The 10,000-nt window shown below is 30.2% G+C and overlaps 1 protein-coding gene across 2 annotated transcripts in view; it reads right to left on the reverse strand.

The window, feature by feature from the left end:
* Window positions 1-10,000, reverse strand: part of LOC135208989 (AF4/FMR2 family member lilli-like) — a 357,837-nt gene that overhangs the window by 225,249 nt on the left and 122,588 nt on the right. The gene's annotated exons all lie outside the window — the stretch shown is intronic.

The raw sequence follows: 10,000 nt of genomic DNA on the forward strand, positions 1-10,000 counted from the left end.
CTGAAGAACATATTCTATATATATATATATATATATATATATATATATATATATATATATATATATAGAATATATATAATATATATAAATATATATATAAGTATCTATCCATCTATATATATATCATAGAATCTATATCTTCTATATATATATATATCTATTATATATATATATCTGAATATAATCTACACAAATAGCTTGCCTTTCCTTCCACATAAGCGGTTTTATCGTAATACCAGATTTCACGGAGATTCCATTTCACACTGGGAGATTAGAACTTGACTGGAACGTATATCTCCTTTGATGATGATAATAATAATGATAATAATAATAATAATAATAATAATAATAATAATAATAATACTAATAATAATAATAATAATACTGTTAAAAAGAATGGCAGAATTAAGCGAGTTGGTGTTATATATTGTTTTTTTCTAATTTTCTTATATTCGCTTCTTGTTCCGCGATGTTTGAGTAACTGGCCAATATTCATATTGGGAATTTAATAAAAATAATAATACGATCAGGCAAAGATCCTCTTGGACTAGGGTATCAGAACAGACAGGGTAATACGTGCCAATACACCAGACATGACGTTGATTTACAAAATCGAGAAGAAAATATCACTCACTGATGTCGCAATACCATGTGACACCAGAGTAGAAATTGCACCCATAATCATAGGAACACTAGGCACGATCCCAAGATCCCTGAAAAGGAACCTGGAAAAACTAGATGCCGAGGTAGCTCCAGGACTCATGTAGAAGAGTGTGCTCCTGGAAACAGCCCACATAGTAAGAAAAGAAATTGACTCCTAAGGAGGTAGGATGCAACCCGGAACCCCAAACTATAAATACCACCCAGTCGAATAGGATGACTGTGATGGACAAAAATAATGAATAGATAAATAAAATAAATAAATAAATAAAATAATAATAATAATAATAATAATAATAATAATAATAATAATAATAATAATAATAATAATAATAATAATAATAATAATAATACATTTCAAGGCTTTCAGTAAATTTTATTCATACTTATGTCATCACGTATAACCTTAAATCTGAACATACTGTGATAGACAAAAATAGTAAATGAATAAATAAATAAATAAACAAATAAAAAAATAAATAATAATAATAATAACAATAATAATAACAATAATAATAATAAAAATAATACTAATAATAATAAATTTCAAGGCTTCTTTCCGTAAATTTTAGTCATACTTATAACTTCACATGTAACCTTAAATCTGAACATACTGTTATGTTCAATATGGTCCTTAATTCTTCACATCGTTGGATGTCGTGATATTGGAACTTCGAAGGTTCAATTGAAGATGTAATGCATTACTACCCTAATGCTATTCTCAATACATTTTAATACATTTTTAACTATTTATTAATTTATTCATTATTTTCTTAATAAGTGAGAACTCTCCTTTCTGCATTTCCCTCTACCTTCTCTTACTTCCTTAATTCTCAAGTCAATGGTCCTTGGGTGGGCTTATTCCATATGAATAGGGTTCATCTTTCCAATAATAATAATAATAATAATAATAATAATAATAATAATAATAATAATAATGTGTATAACAAAAATGCTCAGTTTACATAACAAAGTATATTACTATGCAATATACTTTATATATTAACTGTGAATTTTTTCTTTTTATCATATAGGTTTATCTTTCACGAGATTAAATTTCTTCATATATATATATATATATATATATATATATATATATATATATATATACGTATATATGATATATATAACTATATATATAGATATATATATGAAGAAATTTAATCTCGTGAAAGATAATCTGTTTGATAAAAATTCACAGTTACATAGTAAAGTATATTGCATAGTAATATACTTCATTATATAAACTGAGCATTGGGCGAGAAGGGCACGGGCACCCTGATGTGCACGACTAGCCCAGGCCGGAGAAAGGGTGAGAAAAAATAAATAAAAGGAAGAAAATGAAGGAACCAGATATCAATGGAGAACTTACGATGATGGCCGGATAGCAGAGAAGAGTCATCTCTCAATCCGCTTTGAAACGTCATATAGAATAAGGAATTCCGCCATATTTAGCCTTATGAAGGATAGAACCCGCTATGACGACTGGTCTCAATAAAATGTTCACGACAAAGCCCTTAGAGCTTTAATTATTCATTTTATTGAATTAAAGAACCGGAACATTTCGTATTAAGTCATCTCTCTTCAGTATCAAAATGAATCTTTTTTTTACCTTTTGATGCCCAAGGTGTGTGTATCCACCTTTAGGGCGTGTTTAGTACAACCCCGTTGGGGATGACCGGAAAAACATAAACAAAAGACTGCCAATATCATAAAAAATTATAACGCATCCCAAACCCCAAGAAATATTAGTCCTAGAAAAACGACCCACTGAACTTTTCTAGGAGTCCCTATCTGGGAAAGATACGGACCCAACAATTCAAAAAACCATCAACTGAGAAATTATTCAACTAACATAATGAAAATAAAACCAACGTGCCCAAAACTGGATATACCACCCAAAAAAAAAAAAAAAAAAAAAACTTCTGAACGAACTCACGGCGTCATGAAAAGAAACCAACCATTGAATTCACCCAAAAATTAAAAAAAAAAAAAAAAAAACTCCAAAAGAACCCAGAATCAAGAATTCTAAGTTAGCAACATAGGAACTAAATTAAAATCAAGTCTGAAGACTGAAAACTAGAAGGCAACGCAAACATGTCCCCTTCTCGTGAGCTCCTCCTGATACTCCGACTGCGGGTTCGATTCCTGCCAGAGCGTCGGAATTTCTTCATAATCTTGCATTTGGATCTCAGGCTTTGAAGCGGCGAGCGTATCCAAGAAGTGTGAAGAAGTCGAGAAGCTAACAACAGGGCGTATTGTGGTTAATACAACTGCATAATGTCTGTATATATGTGTATGTATATATATATAAATATATATATATATATATATATATATATATATAAAATACTAGCTATTTTGTGACAGATATGTTTATATATATATATTATATATTATATATCATATATACTATATATACGTATTATATTTCCGTATATATATATATATTATATATATAATAGATGTATATATACATATATATATTTAATATATATATATATTAATTCATATATATATGTATTACTATATATATCTATATTATATATATATATATATATATATTATATTATCAACCTATGTATATCTATATATATCTATATATATATATATATATATTATATATAAACATATATATGATATATACATTATATATCTATATATATATTTATATACTACACATCATACATATATATATATATAATATAGTATATTTATATATATATTAAACCAAACATACATCAGTACATATGTTCCTATACAAATGCCATGAGGTCACGTATACATATGTTCCCGTGCAAATGTCATGAGGTCACGCATTACATATGTTCCCATACAAATGTCATGAGGTCACGCATACATATGTTCCCATACAAATGTCATGAGGTCCCGCATACATATGTTCCCGTGCAAATGTCATGAGGTCACGCAGTACATATGTTTCCATACAAATGCCATGAGGTCACGCATACATATGTTCCCATACAAATGCCATGAGGTCAAGCATTACATAAGTTCCCAACAAATGCCATGAGGTCACGCATACAAATGCCACGAGGTCACGACCTGCTTAGTTAAACCGACCCTCCACTTCTTGTTCTTTAGGGAGGAGGAGAAAAACAAAAAATATCTCACTTCGCCCTTAAAAATAAAAACCATGTTCGGCATTTTCGCCACAACAAAGTCCTCACGAAATATTGCAAAAAATGACCACCACCATTTGGGGGAGGTTTAATGTCCCCCGGCCGACGGAGAATAAGATGACAATAAGATTACTCGGAATACGAAAGGTATCCTGGGACCAGGAACCGGACACAAACAGGTCCGGAGCGAAATAACAGATTGGTTGAATTTTCAACCGAATTCAAGATACTATACGCGGACATTCGTGGAGAGAGAGGAGAGAGAGAGAGAGAGAGAGAGAGAGAGAGAGAGAGAAATATTAAGGGGCGTACATCAGACCGTATATTTCAAAGCATTATTACTTGGTAATTTTCGTGAACTTATTCTTGTGAATGGCTAGTGGACTTGATTAGAGACAGCATTTTATATCAGTCGTTGGTAGCGCAGCTCGTTGTCCCTCTCTCTCTCTCTCTCTCTCTCTCTCTCTCTCTCTCTCTCTTTCACACCCACAAACAAATATATATTATATATATATATATATATATAATATATATATATATATATATATAGTATTATATATATACAATATATATATATATATATAATATATATATATATATAATATATTATATATATATATTCATATGAGTGTGTGTGTATGTGTGTATACCTAGTACGTATGTACGAAAGCACACATCACATGTTCTTGACTAAGGATTGGCGTGATGAAAGCAGATAATATCCCCGGCTTCAGTCGCAAAGTCTTTCCGTTACCCTGGATAATCCTTCCTCCATCCTCGCCTGGGTCGTCTGTTCAACAATAAGTTGTCACCGGTACTAATGAAAAGGAAGACATTAAACCTCTCCGCGATGAAACCTTGACATGAAATTATCCAAAAGGTAATTCTGCTGAACACCACACGGAAGATAGAGAGAGAAAAAAAAAACCGTTTGCAATCATTAAATCCTTCGTAATAGGTGGATGAGTGCGCATGTGCGTTCGTGTATGATTAGCCTGCTTATATATATATATATATATATATATATATATATATATATATATATATATATATATATATATATATATATATATATATATATATGTATATATATATATATATATATATATATATATAATATATATATATATATATATATATATATATATTATATTTATCCCTTTGGCAGATAGATATAATTTCTGTATATCTAAACGCTACTACAACATCTACAACTACAACGAAATCTTGTGGAGTAATATTTTGGCATCTGGCTAACGCACATATACCCTGCAACTGCAGTAGGGACTAGGTACATTCTCCTAGTCGCCATAATGACCAGAAATTGGGAAAAATCTCTGTTGTAATTTTACCCTGAGCTCAAATCAAACACGCTCAGGTCAATTCATTATGAATTCATAAACTTGCAGCAACATACTATTTTCGACAATTTTTTTTTTTTTAGTATTCTATTGCTCGGACGTGAATTTTCCTGCGAGGGAAAAAGTCCCTAAAAAATAAAAAAAATTTCATGACATTTCAGTCGCCCATAATTCGATATCCTGCTAAAAACTTCCTTAAAGCTCAGAGTTATCATACAATATATTGAGAAGGTATTCAGTTTCTTTTTTTTTATAATAATTCCCTTTTTCATATTTTCTTTTTTTATTGTCGTGATCATACTTTTAGTACAGTTGTAAACAACGACTTACTATCTTATTTTTCGACTTGACTCAAAATTCCGCTCAAATTTTAAATCGAATTTCAATTTGTCTTTGGTAGACATTTGTAATCGAGTTTCTGGTTATCGACATCAAGTAAATTCCGGGTTCTAGTCTGAATGATTGTTTATAACAAATACGTATAACGAGTGGAAATCGAATTCGATAATAATTATATTAACAGTCAGAAAAAAATGATTATTTATAACAAATACGTATGACGAGTGGAAATCGAATTCGATAATTATCATAATAACCGAAAAGACAAAATTCCTTAGATGGATATAAGAAATATTATTTTGAAAAATTTAAAAGGAACATGTATATTTTTTACTGAATATCAAGCTAGATGATCAGAAAAGAAACAAGCAGAAAAGAAACAAGCAAAAAAAAAAAAAAAAAAAAAAAAAACGCTTATTTTGCTAACAAGTTGCGAGTGTATTGGTATGTATAAATGTACACTCGTATATTGGTATACATACGTCTATACACGTTTGTATACATCTACAAAGATTCTATAGGTATGTATATATAGATATTAATATATATATATATATATATATATATATATATATATAATATAATATGCATACCTATAATATGTACACGTGACTTTGAGAAGTTCAGCAAATAACACATTTTGCAAACAACCTCTACTAATAATAATTCACGACGCAACGGTAAAAGAAAATGCTTCCCGACAATTATGGTGGACGTGGAGTTATATGTTATTTTCGGGAGGAACTCCCCCCCCCCCCCCATCCCAAATTCCATCAACATTTATGGGCCATATTTTCATTCCGCCGGAAAAATGAGTTTACACCCTAATCTCGTAAAAATACTTTGGCTCGCACGAACCAAGACTAGCCTTGGTGATCTGAGTGGAAAACAGTTCACTGATTTATTCAGAGATCTCTAAGAGTTGCAAATCGAATAATCGAATGCAACTCAAAGTCTCATGGCAAAGTCAGAAGATGAAAACTCTTCACCTGGAACGATCCCACCAAAGGGCCCACTGACTTGAAATTCAAGCTTCCAAAGAATATTATGGTGTTCATTAGGAAGAAGTAACAGACGGTAAAAGGAGAGATCAATTATTATTATTATTATTATTATTATTATTATTATTATTATTATTATTATTATTATTATTATTATTATTATTATTATTATTATTATTTATTAAAAAGAGGAAGATGATGACACCTATTCACATGGCACAAGCCCACCAAAGGGGCCAATGACTTGAAAGTCAAGCTTCCAAAGAATATTATGGTGTTCATTAGGAAGAAGTAAGAGGAGGTGAAGGGATATACAGAAAAATGAGACCCCACTTATTAAAATAGAATAAAAATTACAAATTCAAAATAGATAAAAATGCACTTAAAATGTAAACGAGAAAAGTACTGGGGTAGTGACGCAATTGCACCTTCGCTTAAACTACTGAAGTTCCTAATTTTATCTTATCCTGCAGTTGTGAAGTGCAACGGATACTTGAATGCAGATGACGTCACAAGCTAAGTTGTTATTATGAGAATCACTCAAACTATCCAGCCATCCTGTTTAATAGGACGCGTTTAATAATAATAATAATAATAATAATAATAATAATAATAATAATAATAATAATAATAATAAATGGATAATTATCAAGACCTGAAAATAGAAATAAGAAGGATATGGGATATACCAGTGGAAATTGTACCCATAATCATAGGAACATTAGGCACGATCCCAAGATCCCTGAAAAGATATCTAGAAAAACTAGAGGCTGAAGTAGCTGCAGGACTCAAGCAGAAGAGTGTGATCCTAGAAACGGCGCACATAGTGAGAAAAGTGATGGACTCCTAAGGAGGCAGGATGCAACCCGGAACCCCACACTATAAATACCACCCAGTCGAATTGGAGGACTGTGATAGAGAGAGAAAAAAAATAATATTATTATTATTATTATTTTATTATTATTATTATTATTATTATTATTATTATTATTATCATTATTATTATTATTATGGTTAGGGGAGGGGGCCAACACCCCATCCTGGAAACTTTGCTTTGAGTTAAGAAATTTGCAACATTTCCTGTATCCCAAAATGAACTCGTTATGAACTCGAAATTCACGATGAAGAGCTTGTAAGCGAGTATAAATGGCAAAGAATAAAAATATGACGAACATAGTTCCCAAAACATAGAATATTACTACCATACAAAATGACAACTTATCAATATACTTTGGAGATATATTTCAGGGAAAAAGTAGCCAAGATAACTAGCATTCGCATTTCAAATGTGGAGTTAGAAAAAAATTATTATTATTATTATTATTATTATTATTATTATTATTATTATTATTATTATTATTATTATTATTATTATTATTATCAGTGGAGAATCAAATCCACAGCTATGTATCTGTACAAATGTATTTAAATTTTAAATAATAAAGCTTTATTTTCTAAATATCTGTACATACATATAACAGTGGATTTGTTTATCCATTTTAAGATTCCTGTTGTTATTATTATTACTATTATTATTATTATTATTATTATTATTATTATTTATTATTATTATTATTATTATTATTATTATTATTATTAACACGAACGAAAATAATACTCCCATTGTAATATCAAAAGGCCAAGAGGAATTTATGTGGTGCTGACGGAAAAAAAATTGCCCAATTAGAAGAAAATGTAAATATATTGGACAGATAAAGAAATATTTTTCAGCAAGCACATTATCTACAGCTCGATAAACATACGCACACAAGCACGATGGCAATATATTTTACAAACTGAACATAAATATCTCGTCTTATTTTCGGAATGACTCCTTAACAGAAAACAATAAAGGGAATTTGTAACTCTATCATAAAAAGTATTTATGTTTGGTAGACTGTTAAAGAGGACACAATTACGACTTTTTCAACTAATAATAATAATAATAATAATAATAATAATAATAATAATAATAATAATAATAATAAAATAAAAATAATAATAATAATGAGCACAGTTTTCCGTGTCAAATATGATGATAATGGTTGCATGTCCACAAAAATATAACATACTATATTATTGTGGACCTGCAACCAATACTACCACAACTACTACTACTACTACTACTACTACTACTACTACTACTACTAATGATAATAATAATAATAGCTACTGCCCTAAGAGAGTGTCTCCTTCCACTATAAATAATAACAATAATAATAATAATAATAATAAATAATAATAATAATAATAATAATAATAATAATAATAATAATAATAATAATAATAATAGTGACTATAAAAAAAATCAAATTTATACAACAAAAATAAAACATGTATGTTAATGTGAATGTGGACCTGCAACCAATAATAATAATAATAATAATAAAATAAATAATAATAATATAATAATAATAATAATAATAATAATAATAAAAATAATAATAGCTGCTGCCCTAAGAGAAGGTCTCCTTCTTACTATTAATATTATTAATAATTGTGGCAATAAAAAAAAATGAAATTTATACAATCATTTTATCACACTCCCTACACTTGTTTTTCATAATTAATATTTCCTCCAATACTAATAATACTAATATAACTGATAAACAATCACAAGTATAATATGTCGAATTATGTCCATTCCGGACATAGTAGATGTGGTCAGCATCAACATCATTCTCATTATATTATTATTATTATTATTATTATTATTATTATTATTATTATTATTATTATTATTATTATTATTATTAATTATTTTAAAAAAAAAATGGGGGGGGGGGGGGGGGGGGTTTATTACAGTCCTCCAATTCGACAGGGTGTATTTATAGTGTGGGGTTCCGGGTTGCATCCTGATTCCAGGAACCTTAGGAGTCCCATCACTATTATTATTATATTATTATTATTATTATTATTATTCATTATCTTTATAGGTAAACCTTCTTTTAAGCATGTTCTGTTTAAAGGACTAACGGCCACTTCTTAGCAGATATTGCAGACCTGGAGTGAAGAGAATAGAGAGGAGAACTGAAAAGAATCTGTATATAGAAAATCAGATCCAATTTATTATTATTATTATTATTATTATTATTATTATTATTATTATTATTATTATTATTATTATTCCGCAATCACCCTCCCCGGTTTCATCTGCCTCCTGACGGAACCTCGGGCCACGAAACCGTACAAAAGCAACAGAGGCAACATACGAAATATAATAAAGAACGCCGATTCGCGCCATTAGCAAATCAGAGAGGCAGTAGAAGTCGGTTTCGTCTCGCCGGGTGACGTTTGAAACGCTAGCGCTAGGTGGCAGAAGGGGGGCCGGGGAGGGGGTCGGGGGGAAGAGGAGGAGGAGGAGGAGGAGGAGGGGTTAGTAGGAGGGAGGAGGAGAGGTGAACAGTATAGTAGTAACAGAGGCGGCGGCGACGACGACGCCATTTGCCTCCCCCTCTTTCAAACCAAAACTCCCCCCCTCCACCTCCGCCCCGCC

The sequence above is a fragment of the Macrobrachium nipponense genome, chromosome 37, assembly GCF_015104395.2.
Source record: "Macrobrachium nipponense isolate FS-2020 chromosome 37, ASM1510439v2, whole genome shotgun sequence".
NCBI lineage: Eukaryota > Metazoa > Arthropoda > Malacostraca > Decapoda > Palaemonidae > Macrobrachium > Macrobrachium nipponense.